At 41.7% G+C, this 14,503-nt stretch overlaps 1 protein-coding gene across 3 annotated transcripts in view; it reads right to left on the bottom strand.

The window, feature by feature from the left end:
- LOC121873156 (protein still life, isoforms C/SIF type 2-like) overlaps window positions 1-14,503 on the bottom strand; it is a 389,616-nt gene that overhangs the window by 252,393 nt on the left and 122,720 nt on the right. The gene's annotated exons all lie outside the window — the stretch shown is intronic.

A 14,503-nucleotide genomic window follows, 5' to 3' on the forward strand; every position in this document is an offset into this window, starting at 1 on the left:
AAACTCCCTGACCTCTCGTTTGTCTATGGGAAAGGGTCGCGGAAAAGGGACGTGGTTGCTGCCCGTATCATCATTGGGTATGACTTTGCTTGACAGATTGGAATCCCCGCCTCCCCTGAGCAACGCGCTTGTGCATTATGCAGAAAACCCGACAGCCACACCCTTGTTCACTACCAACGCTTCCGTGACGCCTGCTGGACCACCACTCCACGACCCCCTGACGGAGACACGATGATCCTTCCCATACTGGCCAGATATTATGTAAATAATATTGATGATGTGTTGAAGGAATATCCTTCCCTCCTTAGGTTTTAGTAAGCACCTTTATAATATTTATATATCCTTGTGACACTTGTCAGATGCTTCTGGTGATATTGTACAGGGGTACCTAGTGACAGCACTAGGATCCCGGTTCCTCTATCAAGGAATAAACAATTGAAATTGAAATAAGACTAACTAGCCATTGTTGCCATAAGGGGAGCAGCCCCCCCCCCCCTTACAGGAATTACACAGTTTCAAGCCCCGTCTCCCTCAGGCAACACTACGACATAAAAATTAATTCAATTATTTCCACCTCAGCGTAAACACAACTACTTTCTGCGCCATTAAACGAAGATTGCACCACTTAACACCATTTTAATATTACGTGAAGTTTCGTTTCGTCATTCGGTCTCAGACAAAAATTAGTACATATATTTTAGTTATGCGTTTAAAGAGAAAATTATTCCCTTATCAGTGAATTTAATATGAAGTGATAATTTTTGTAATGCATTTTCACGTCCAGAATATTAGGCTACAAACACCGAAACATAATGTCATACACTCCACACTACACAACAACTGTAGATAATTAAGAGCGATAATTCGATCCTTCTGATGTTAAAATACAACATATAAACATCAACAACCATTATGCACTTTACCCTTGTATATACCGCCTCCCTCGGTCATTTGGTCTCCAGTAGTAGATATTTTGTTCATGGCACGACCAAGTGGGCGGTATGATCATCATTAATACCAATACTGTACTTATTTTTATTATTATATAGCCCGGCGGACTCACTGTGTTTCAAACTGTAAAGATAATTTTCTCCCGAGCTGATGATAATTTCACGCAATTCTGAGAGCAGCGGAGATGACGGGGGGATTATTTTGTTAAGTGTATGTGTTTACGTGGATTTAAGGGCTGATTGCGCCACAGCAGGAAATTAATAATGAGAGTAAACAATGATGCTCTTTTGACTTTTGACATTCGTTTGTTTTCTGGTCGTCTGGTGAGGGGAGGGGAGGGGGGGGGGTGAAGGGGGAGGAGAAGGTGGGGAGATGATAGAGAGGGAGCAGGAGGAGGAAGAAACGGATATTATATAAAGTCGGAAAAAGAGAACTATGAACGACGAAAAGGAAGGAGATGGAAGTAATAATAATAATAATAACTGCCATCGTCACATACAAGTTTCTCCATCTCACAATCATTTCCTTCCTTCGTAAACAAATAATAATATCTTTCTCCGTCTATAATTCCTAGACTTTATCGTCATTTCTTCCTCTCATCACTAATCCCTCTTTACTTTCATTCTTATCGTCCTTATCGGTTCTTCTCCATTTTCTGTGAGGAGAGGATAATATTGGTCCGTTCTTCCCTCCATCACACTTATAGGTTTAATAATGTGTGGGTCTGTGTGAGAGATTAACGGGGTCATATTAGAGGCTTAACGTTGTTACCTCTGTGTGTGTAAAAGGCACTGATCATGCCAATTTTTAAGCCCTGAACTTTAAACAATGTGCAATGAAAAAAAACCGATCAAGTGCGTTAGGTTGATGTATACTCAAAAGTTCAGGGTTTGGCGTCACACTGACCTTTAAGATGTATCAACACAATCATATGTCTTCTGCACACACACACACACACCTGAACGCTCTGGTTGATATGATAAACTTAACCTGGCATTTATTTGGTCAGTACATACACCTAAATGTCTGTATCAAGTGTCACACGTTAATGATAATCTGCTGGAAGTGAGTTCACCAATTCCTCGTCATACACTTCACTGTATACTGTACCTGTATGGTCTGTGTACACTGTACCCGAGTTGTCTATACTTATACATGCTAAATAAATTGTAAACTTGTATGAAGATTTTATTGAATTATTATTATTATTATTATTATTATTATTATTATTATTATTATTATTATTATTATTATTATTATTATTATTATTATTATTATTAGTATTATTATTATTATTATTATTATTATTATAACTATTATTATTATTATTATTATTATTATTATTATTATTATTATTATTATTATTATTATTATTATAACTATTATTATTATTATTATTATTATTATAACATTATTATTATTATTATTATTATTATTATTATTATAACTATTATTATTATTATTGTTATTATTATTATTATTATTATTATTATTATATTAACTATAACATCCACACAAAAGCTACATAAGTTCCCGTCACAGTAAATGTTGACAGAAAATTAACCAATATGACCTAATATTGCAATATACATAATACAATACACACAAACTCCTCCTTTCAAACTGTTTGTGCTAAGTGTGAGCATCTTGGAGGAAAACAGTACTAGGCGAGTGTAAGGAACAGCACACACCCTCAACCAGACCACAGGATCACACACACATGAAACTGGTCCATCAACTAAACCCAGCATAAATGAGATCACCTGAAGAACAGACACCCCATTTATTTCTTGCTAACCTAACTTAACCTACCTCAACCTACCGTAATATAACTCTAACCTAACCTACCGTAATATAACTCTAACCTAACCTACCCTAACCTAATATAACCTAAGTAATCTAAAGTACCCTAACCTACCAAACAGGGAGGTACTACCGCCTGGGAAGATATTGGAAGCATAATGTGTTGTCTAATGGTAGACCCTGCTGCCATATGGCACCACGAAAATTGTGACCAAGTCCCAGGTTGCTGATCTGACTTTCTGCCTCATTTACACACATTTGCAGGGTCTCAATTGTTTCTCTTACTACTGACAACACAACATACATATATTGTTCATCACTATTGGTCTTATTTTTTGGGTAATCATTTATGGTCCTCTATTATTATTATTATTATTATTATTATTATTATTATTATTATTATTATTATTATTATATTTTCGCCCCAAGGCCCTGATGTGGGCCATTAACCTGTGCCCTGGTGGGCTAATCCCCCCCCCACCCCCCCCCACCCCCCAAAAAAAAAACTAATCCCCACAAGTAATATTTTGGAGGCTAATCTTCAGGTGTAAAAAGCTGGGGTGTCTAATCTTCAAGTTATATCTAAACTAAGACCCGTGAGACACCTGCACTCTACATTACTCGTCAACATGTCGGGTTCATTATCACTGTGAACTGAAACCATTGTTTACACAGAGGACCAGGCGAGTTTGGTTCACCTTCTTCAGGTACACTCAGACACAGTGACAACACCTGTGTCTTCCATTACTTATCAGACGCCCAGTATGTAGTAAACACATATTATATTAATTGTTTATATAAAATATTTAATGTATTCACATATCTGTTGTTTACATGGACAACCATACCCATGATGTACACAAATAACAAAATAGAACAATAAAACTAAAACTATCACCTTATAGTCAACAATGAAAAGAAAACACAATGATGAGGATATTGAGAATAAATAATGAAAAAATCGAGACCTTAAAACACCACGTGAAGCCGAACGGTCACGACCATGGAGGTACTGTATACCTCCATGGTCACGACACACACACACTACACCTCCTCCTCCACCCATCAGTGTTCGAGGATAACTAATAATAATACAGTTTATGGATTTATTATTACGAATGCTACAACACCCCCACCTGCCCCCCCACACCCCCACCTGCCCTCCCACACCCCCACCTACCTTCCCCACCCCTCCCCACCCACCCTCCCACCTACCTCTCCACCCCCCCCCCCACCCACCTCCCCACACCTCTCCCCACCCCCATCTACCCTCCCACACCCCACCTACCCTCCCACACACCCCACCCTACCCTCCCACACCCCCCCACCCCCACCTACCCTCCCCACACCCCCACCCACCTCCCACACCCCCACCTATCCTCCCACACCCACCACACCCACACCTACTCTCCCACACCCCACCACCCTCCCACACCCTATCCCACCCTCCCACACCCCACCTGCCCTCCCTACCATCCCACACCCCTCCCACACCACCACCTCCCTCCCACACCCACCCACCCCACACCTACTCTCCCACACCCCAACCTACCCTCCCACCTACTTCCCACACCCACACCCTACCTTCCCACACCCCACCTCCTCCTACACCCCACCTACCCTCCCACACCCCCCCACCTACCTTCCCACCCCCTCCCACACCTACCATCCCACACCCCAAACACACCACCACACCCCCAACCCACCTGCCCTCCCACACCCCCCTCCACACACCACCCTCCCCACACCCACATCTACCTCCCAAACCCCCCTACCCTCCCTTCCTCCACACCCCCACCCACTGCCTCCCACCTTCACGCACCCACTGCCTCCCACCTCACGTTCCCCCCCCCTCCCTTCACCTCACGCCACCCCCACCGTTCACCCCAACCACTGCCTGTCACCTCACGTTCATCCCCACCCACTGCACCTCCCACCTCACGTTCACCCCCCCCCACCTCTGCCTCCACCCCACGCCTTTCACCCCCACCCTGCCTCCCACCTCACGTTCACCCCCCACCCTGCCTCCCACCTCCCCACCTGCCTCACTTCACCCACCCACTGCCTCCCACCTCACGTTCACCCCCACCCACTGCCTTCCACCTCACGTACGTCAAACATCCTGGACGTGGAGGAAACAGGACCGACGGACTGACAGTACAAACAGACGTGGGGTTCCGATTCACTTCCATGGGCGCGTGGTACAGGTGTGTGTGTGTGTGTGTGTGTGTGTGTGTGTAAAGCGCAATGAAGTCCGTACATATATAAATACAAACAATTAATTTAAGAAATATTTCCATAAAGTTTTAAGATTTCATTATAACAAATAAATTCAAACAAAATATCATACACATACATCTATCCCCTAAAAAAAATATTCTTGTGAATTTGATGATTATTCTTCAACCATCTTAACTCAATCCGTCTGCAACTATCGTCTACTACTGTATACCTGAAATCCATCATTCATTTCGTTATCTTTAATCATCCATCAATCGTTCTATTATCCTTGTTACCGCCAGTAGAATAAATTAGAAGGGAGAGAGAGAGAGGAATAGAAAGAGAGAAGGGGGGGGGGGTACAGGAGAGAGTCAAGAGGGAGTGTTGACAACGAGCTGGGCTGAGGTGTGAAACAGTTGGCCCTCGCCTTGGCTCGAGCAGTCTCTATCCGTCTAGTGACCTATCCTCGCCTAAGCTCGAGCAGTCTCTATCCGTCTAGTGACCTATCCTCACCTAGGCTCGAGCAGTCTCTATCCGTCTAGTGACCTATCCTCGCCTAGGCTCGAGCAGTCTCTATCCGTCTAGTGACCTATCAAGTCAGGGAGTTAATAAGTCCTACATTAGACCCGAAACACGTAAGTTTTATATGGTTTAACACCATACTCTACTCAAATATACTATATGTAGTCGTTAATAGTGATGGAACATACGATTGAATTAATTATCTCATATGTAACATATGTAATTTGTACTCTGCAGGTTTTGACCGAATAAAGAACAATCGAGTCCTACGTGTAAGGGTCTCATTATCCCACAGTCGCTCATTGGGCGGTTACAATCCTCATCCATATACCTCTACAGCCACCAGTTATCCATCTACCCCCAATCATTGATCATCCACATCTCACCACCAATCATCCACCATTCCTCATCCATACAGGGCAGTGGTCGCCTCGCTCGCCACTCTCTAGGGATCAGGCTTCACCAGCGGTCTACCAAAAGTGATAAGTTTTCACTGGTATCTGGAACCCGTATCTCTTCTCACACGGATCAGTAATCCTCCTTCACCACAATTGCTTATAAATTCTTAACCCTGTCCGTCAAAATAACTAGTGTGGTAGATCTTGGTCGTTATATACACACCGGTATACTCATAGTTAGTATTTAAGTGGTTTATTAACTGAAAGTGTTGAGTCAGTGTGGCAGGCTCTGTATACGATTAAATGTGTGGACGTTACTTTTTAAGTCTTGGCCGTTTTTTGTAAATATATTGATAAGTAGACAGAATAATAATATATATATATATATATATATATATATATATATATATATATATATATATATATATATATATATATATATTAATTTAAATATTTTAAAAGTACGGGCCGATAAGGTGAATCAAATGTTATGACCCATGCTAATGTGAGTCAAGCATTTTGCATATTTAAAAAATACATATTTTTTTCAATGTCTTTGAATGTGCACCCATGTTTGTACAATACTTGTGCTGCTAACATCTGTAATAAATAAAGGGCAAGTTCAACATTCACTTCATCATTCAGTAAAATCTGCAGCTGTAGCTATTATATTTCTTTCATATATTCTTTAGATACTTTTCTTTCAGGGGTTCCAGCAACCCAACAGCCGCCCACCACAGTTAACAGTGGCCGACAACAATGGCGGGAAGCTGCGCGACATCTGCTCCAGTAAACACACGAAGGCACTTAAAATAGCGGCCGCTCTATGGCCTCTCTCTCTCCCTTACCTAACGACGTGAGAATGTATTTAACTACGCTATGACACAGTTACGAAACCTCAATGATTCGTATGTCAAAAGTTTTTCTTAAGAATGTGACAATGCATTTCACTGGCTCCTTTATGGAATGAAATCAGTCAACTCCAAAAAATTCTGCACCTTTATGGTGTTATACAATATGACACACCGGACCAAGAATTCTGAAAACACTCATTTACGTGGGTGATTCCTGTTAATTTCTCTGTATTAACTATAAGTGATATAAAAAATGCATCACACAATCAGAAATACCAACCTTACCAAATTAACATGGCCTCAGTCAGTGATCGTTGCAGAGGACATCAGACCAAGGGGTTCAGAATAATTTTCTGCTGACTGTACATGACAGCCTAACTGCCGTGCAAAATGTATTAAGACTAAACTGTAACAGGATACGATCTTTGATTCTCAGTTTAGGGGTAAAATAACGTAAGAATATCTGAGAATTCGGAAAAAATTGGTGTTATTGAGAAGATAGAAAAATTCACATACTGTATACTATATCGAATCAGATGTGAAATATTTTGATAGGAAACATGATCACACACACACACACACACACACACACACACACACACACACACACACACACACACACACATTACATACGAAGTGAAAAGTAGGTAAACCGGATAGATATATAATTTTATGGCCTTGTTGTGGATGAGAAACACCATAGCGGAGAGCGTGTATACTAGCAGTGACGGTGAATGAGTGACAACATTATGGGAGAAGGTTTGTGGTCGAGCTGCCAAGGAAAGATTGACACAAGGATATGAAAAATACACAACGAAGTAAAGGAAGTAAAATAGTGTACAAAACTCACCTCTAAATGACCACTTACGTCTCCCTGACACAAATGACTATCTCCCCTCACAGCCTAACTTCATTCTTCTCACTGCCTCACCTCAATGTCCTCACTGTCTCACCTCATTCTCCTCAGTGCCTCATTTCACTGTTCTCACCGCCTCATTTCACTGTCCTCACCGCCTCTCCTCACCTCGACAGCGTACTCCTTGAAAGGCTGAAAATTAATCTGGAAGGATACGGAATTCGGGGAAATGTTCTAGCATGGATTGGAGACTTTCTTGATGACCGCAAACAGTGTGTGATGATCTATGGCACGAAATCGTCATGTGTACCCGTGACAAGCGGGGTACCACAGGGCAGTGTACTGGGACTATTTTTGTTTGTTTGTTTCATAAATGACACGTCAGAAACTATACACTCCTCCATACAAATGTTTGCGGATGATGCAAAGTTATTTGAAATGAGGAATCATGCGGGATGTGAAATGTTACAGGAAGATCTTTGTCAGCTTCAGGAGAGGTCAAAGGAATGGCTGTTAATAATCAACGTTACAAAATGCAAAACGATGCACCTCGGTCTTACCAATGGTAAGGAGATGTATCACTTATCCCGACGCGACGAGGAAACATCAACTTTTACTGAGACAAAATGTGAAAAGGACCTTGGTTTGTGTTGACAACGAACTGAAGTTCTCAAACCACTGTGAGAAGAAATTGAAACAAGCAACTAAACAAGTAAGTCGTTTAAGAAGGTCGTTCACACACACACACACACACACACCTAAATGGCCCGACACCTATCAGAGTACAGTCCTCATAACTGATAGTTGGGGACCACAGTCCTCCACTCTAAATATTCCCGGGCTGTTTCTTCATATTTCTCCTCTTTCGTTTCTACTACCCAAGCCATGTGGGCCTATTTCTAGTGCTATTTTCTCTTTCCCAACTGACGTTAGTCAGACATTCATTAAACTTTAAGCTCATAACGTTCCTCAAAAGTGAGGTGTTTCCCGGTTTGAAGTACTGTCACACCGTCTGGTCACTGAGATATGCTAGTCAGTTGATTGAAAATGTCCAAAGCAGAGCCACTGGACAGGTGCCCTGACTACGGCCCTCAGTTGCCGAGAGAGAATGGAACTCCTGCAGTTGCCTAACTTACTCTATACAGTCCATTAGGCGGGCAAGGGGTGACTTAACAGAAGTCTATAAACACCTCCGAGAATATTACTCCGTCGACTGTTCAGACCTGGAACTGGAGGATGCCCGCCACACTAAGGGTCACAACTTAAGGTTAAAGAAGCCACAGGTTCAGAAAATTGTCAGGGCAAACTTTTTTGGGAGTGAGAGTTGTAATGTGAACTCTTTGAACAATCTGCCAGAAAATGTTGTGACGGCAGCGAGTTTAAGTGAGCTCATTCAAGACCAGATTTGACCAATACTGGTGCAGGTACAGATACATTTTGAGCCAGTATATAGCCTACTCATTACTTGCCAACACTACATAACAGAGACGTGACCAACGGCACAAGTGGCGAGCGAGCCAAGTGGCGAAGAGACTAAAGTAAAGTAAATAAAAAGATACCACAGTCTGCCTGGCTAGGAACACCCACCACTTTAACAGTGACCTTGAGATAGTACACACACACACACACACACACAAACAGTCAAGACCTACTGTACGTGCAATACATACATACAGGACGTACACGGAGACAGACAGGACAAATATACGTACACAAACAAGACGTACGCACATCCAAGCCGTACACACAGACAGTAAGGACAAACATACTGTATGCACACACAGGACGTTCGCACATACTGTACGTACACACAGACAGACAGTACGAACACACACACGAGCTGGAGGAGGCAGCGGTGATCATTGCAACACTACAGGAAGGTCAGCGTTGGTGTCGGCATCACACGAAAACATTTTGTTCAGCTCCTCGCCGCTCGTAACGCTTCACCTACCACGTGGCTTATTTTGCTTCATCTGTTCCTTCTGCTCCATGTGTGAGTTTGTTAATGACTGACTTACTGAGTACGACGGAGGAGATGGAATTATCAACGACACTTGCTGACGGAGATCAGTTCATATCGCTGCAATAGTCAGCTATATTCAAATCCACTTACCAGCAATCGAGAACTATTAGGCTGCTGACAGCCTCCACCATTTTTTTATATATTAATTACAGGAGATTTTCTTGTAATAATGTTGTATTGTAAAAGTTTAATATTGCTTATTAGTGCTCAAATTTTGATAATTATATCCATTCAACATACAAAAATTGCGTGTGATTTCCTAAAATATTTATAAATTAAATACTGTGTAAAACGAAAACTGTTTACTGTACACTCGCAGTTATGTATTACAGTGTGAACATTACTGACCTAAAATATTTATAGTAGAAAACAACGTAGAAAAAAACCGTTCAAATTATTAAAAACAATACTTTACGATATTAAAGGACATTTTAATGTATGTCTGACAACACCTGAATACAGAAGTTTTACCTACGTGATATAAGTATCTAAAAAACGAAAACATCAAGAACATTTAAGGCGTTTATTGTAAGGCGTTTTAAGAAGCTCGGAATAGCTAACGCTTTAGCTTTCCCGGAGTGTCATTAAACAATACGACATTGTACTGCGTCTTGGGAATAACTGTTGTACAATACAGTCTTCAGAGAACAATAAAATTAGGAGAACTGTTATTTGGACACAATACGGAAAGAAATAGTGAAGAAAATATATAGACAATCATGGAAAGCAAGACAAAAAAGGAAAAAAGGAAATCAGTCAACAATAAATAAGAATAACACCAAAACTCGGGCCCTTTGTAAAGGTTGATGGTACGGAGTGGGAGCTTTAATACTATGCTCTAGTCTCCCTGATACATTGTTTACAGCTGTTCTCATACATATACACGCAATAAGGCGAATTTCAGGTTCGTTTTAAGTATTAATTTTTGCATTTACAGAACTTTAATCAACTTGTTCACCCTTATTTAAAGTATCTTATGAGTAATGATGTTAAAGTTTTAATAATATTTGAGTAATTATCAATATTGTTACACCAAGGTCACCAACGGCTAATGAAATCGGACAGCGCCACGTAAAAATGGGCGGAGCCAAAACTGGTTTCAACTAGGCGAAATCCTTTTCAATTCTTTCACGCCATACGCTTTGCTTTAGGTACCTATCCAATACACTATGCATATAGAATTATTTTTATTGTTATATCACAGTTTTTTTTGTCCTACATGCCCACAACTCTTCAATATTAATTAAAATATTCTTCATAAGCGGCCATGATCCGCATATTTACTCAGTGTGTACGTGGGAGATACTCCCTGATTGGTTGTTAGCTATTCGGGCCGCTTGGTTGCTGCTCATGAACATAAGAAATTAAGGAGTCTGCAATAGGCCGGTTGGCCTGTGCATGGCAGCTCCTGTCGAGAGTTACAACCACTCTCTATCGTCCATGAATCTATCTAGCCTCCTTTTAAAACTTTCCAGCGTTCCAGCACTTACTACAAAGTTGCTAAACTTGTTCCACTCGTCCACCACCCTATTTGTGAACCAGTTCCTTCCTATCTCCCTCCTAAACATAAACTTATCCAACTTAAATCCGTTGCTACGAGTCCTATCCTGCTCCGATATTATAAGAACTTTATCTATATCTCCTTTATTGATTCCTTTCACCCACTTAAATACTTCTATCATATCTCCCCGCACTCTTCGTCTTTCTAGGGAATGCAAGTTTACTTTCTTTAATCTATCTCGATAGGGAAGGTTTCTAAGTCCCGGAATCATTTTCGCCATTCCTTGATGCACCGACTCAAGTAATTTGATATCCATTCTATAATAAGGGCACCAGAACTGAACCGCATAATCGAGGTGCGGTCTGACTAGCGCAAGATATAATTGCAATAAGACCTCTGCACTCTTATTACTTCCACTTCTAGACATAAAACCTAATACTCTGTTTGCCTTATTTCGAATATTAATGCACTGTTTTCTAGGCCGAAGGTCCGGGCTTACGAGTAACCTAAGTCTCTTTCACAATTCGTCTTCTCTAGTTTGATTTTGTCAAGGCTGTATACATTGACAGTATTTGTTCTTCCGATATTAAGTACGCTACACTAGCTGGCGCTGAATTTAATTTGCCATTTTTCTGACCACTCCTGCAGTTTATTTAAATCCACCTGTAGCGCATTTGCATCCTGCCGTGAATTAATCTGCCGCCCTATTTTGGTGTCATCAGCAAACTTGCTTATGTCACTGCTGATCCCAGTATCTAGATTCTAGATCGTTGATGTAGATTATGAACAAGAGTGGGCCGAGTACTGACCCCTGGGGAACCCCACTAGTTACACAGCCCCACTCACATTTAAAACCATCTACGCTGACCCTCTGTGTTCTATCGGTGAGCCATGATTTTATCCAATTTAAAACTTTCCCCTCGATACCATGAGCCTTAACTTTTCTCAGAAGCCTCTGATGCGGTACTCTGTCAAATGTGTAAGTAAATAACATCGTAATTTTCGCCATTAACTACTACCTGGACCTCATAGAATTTCCTAAAAAATGTCAGCAGATTTGTTAGAAAAGATTTTTCCCTTTGTTAACCCATGTTGAGAGTCGTAGATTAATTTTGTTTTTCTCTAAATGCTATCGGATGCTATTTGTTATAATTGATTCAAGAAATTTCCCCACTACTGACGTCAAACTAATCGGCCGGTAATTTGACGCTGATGCTGTCTCCCTTTTTGAATATCGGTACTACATTTGCCTGTCTCCACAAGTCTGGCACAACTCCCACGTCTAATGATTTTGTAAATAAATTTACGATGGGTCTGCTATTCTGTTCCTTACACTCTTTCAAAACTCGAGGGAAAATTCCATCCGGCCATGGGGATTTTGTCTTCTTTAATTTATTTATCTTCTTAAGAACATCCTCTTTTCTGATAGTGACATCCTTTACTTTCTCTTCTTCATTTCCCCTAAATATCAGTTCCACCTCTGGCATTTCCTTGTGAATTTCTTCTGTGAAAACTGATAAGAAGTAGCTGTTTAATGCTTTGCTTATTTCCTCACTATCATCGATCACTTCCCCTCTCTCTGACTTTAAAGGCCCCACTTTATCCTTGACCTTTGTCCTATATACCTGGAAAAATCAATTTGGATTCGCCTTGGATTCTCTTGCTATCCTAAGGTGTTAGCTCTTCCCTCTGAATGTTCCATGAGCACAGCTCAAAAGCAGCGTCTGCACATACAGAATAGCTAACGCGTTAGCTATTCCGTAAATCGAAAATGTCTTACAATAAACGCCTTTATTATTGCTCACATGAGTGACCACAGTAGACTGTCAACACCCCCACACCTCCACCATGTCACCAACACCCCCACACCTCCACCACGTCACCAACACCACACCTCCACCAGATCACCAACACCCCACACCTCCACCACGTCACCAACACCCCACACCTCCACCACGTCACCAACACTCCCACACCTCCACCACGTCACCAACACCCCACACCTCCACCACGTCACCAACACTCCCACACCTCCACCACGTCACCAACACCCCCACACCTCCACCACGTCACCAACATCCCCACACCTCCACCACGTCACCAACACCCCCACACCTCCACCACGTCACCAACACCCCCACACCTCCACCACGTCACCAACACCCCCACACCTCCACCACGTCACCAACACCCCCACACCTCCACCACGTCACCAACACCCCCACACCTCCACCACGTCACCAACACCCCCACACCTCCACCACCACCCCCCACCTCCACCACGTCACCAACACCCCCACACCACCACCACGTCACCAGGACCCCCACACCACCACCACGTCACCAACACCCCCACACCTCTACCACCACCCCCACACCTCCACCACCACCCCCACACCTCCACCAAGTGTCAGGTTTCAGATGTTTCATAAGACATGACTGCACCAGGCCCAACCTTTCCTCGGCTATCGTTTCATCAGACATATAATAAAATTTCATAATGTGAATATTATGATAATTCTAGACGTGGAAAAATAAATCAAACATCTCCAAAGTATTCATAACATCTGTATTCGTTTATTTTGAAATGTTATGCAATAGAAATAAGATACTGTGCATGATAACAAATATATATTGTACTGTACAGTTTGTTGGAAACGTAGGTCAGTAAAATATTAGTTTGCCTTAAAAAAAAATCAGATTGTTATCACAAATCTGGATGTTGAAAAATTACAAAAAATGAACTTGTGTTAAACTTACTATATTCTACAATTCGTTGCCATGTGCTCGACATTCTGATGTTTTGACGGACACTTCCATAGTTGCGTTCTTGCGATAAAGACCGTGATGTGATTTAAACAAACATGTTTGCATCAAATTCCCCATTAACCAAATATTAGGTATATAAAATACAGTAGTGACTGTTTGTTTGTTTGTGTAGTTGTTCTCTAAGCTCAAGTGCAGTTTTCAAGATAGGGAGCTGAAATTTGGCAGTAAGATGTGCCGCACCCTGTGAGTGTCACGAAGGAGGAATTTTGGGGGGTTGGTTAAGTAGTCGGCTGCCACCCCTAAAAGTGGAACTCTCTCATTAAAACCACATCAATTTTTAAATTTCTTTGCTATGCACAGCCACGAATTTTAGGATAAAGAGCTGATATTTGTTGTGCTTATATAAAGAGCCCCGAGAATGTTAACATTAAGGGGTCAACCCTCGCAGGAACCGACCCCTACCTAAAAGTTGGCCCCCCCTGTGTACAACCAGTCTTTAATACCATACCGTGTACAGTACAGTACAGTACAGTACAGTCTATGCAGCTGAAATTTAGTGCGGTCATTTCTTGCATGTTCTCTTCATTTTGGCCAAAGGCTATGAGC

Source organism: Homarus americanus, unplaced genomic scaffold (genome assembly GCF_018991925.1).
Source record: "Homarus americanus isolate GMGI-L3 unplaced genomic scaffold, GMGI_Hamer_2.0 scaffold32929, whole genome shotgun sequence".
In the NCBI taxonomy this organism is placed as follows: Eukaryota; Metazoa; Arthropoda; class Malacostraca; order Decapoda; family Nephropidae; genus Homarus; species Homarus americanus.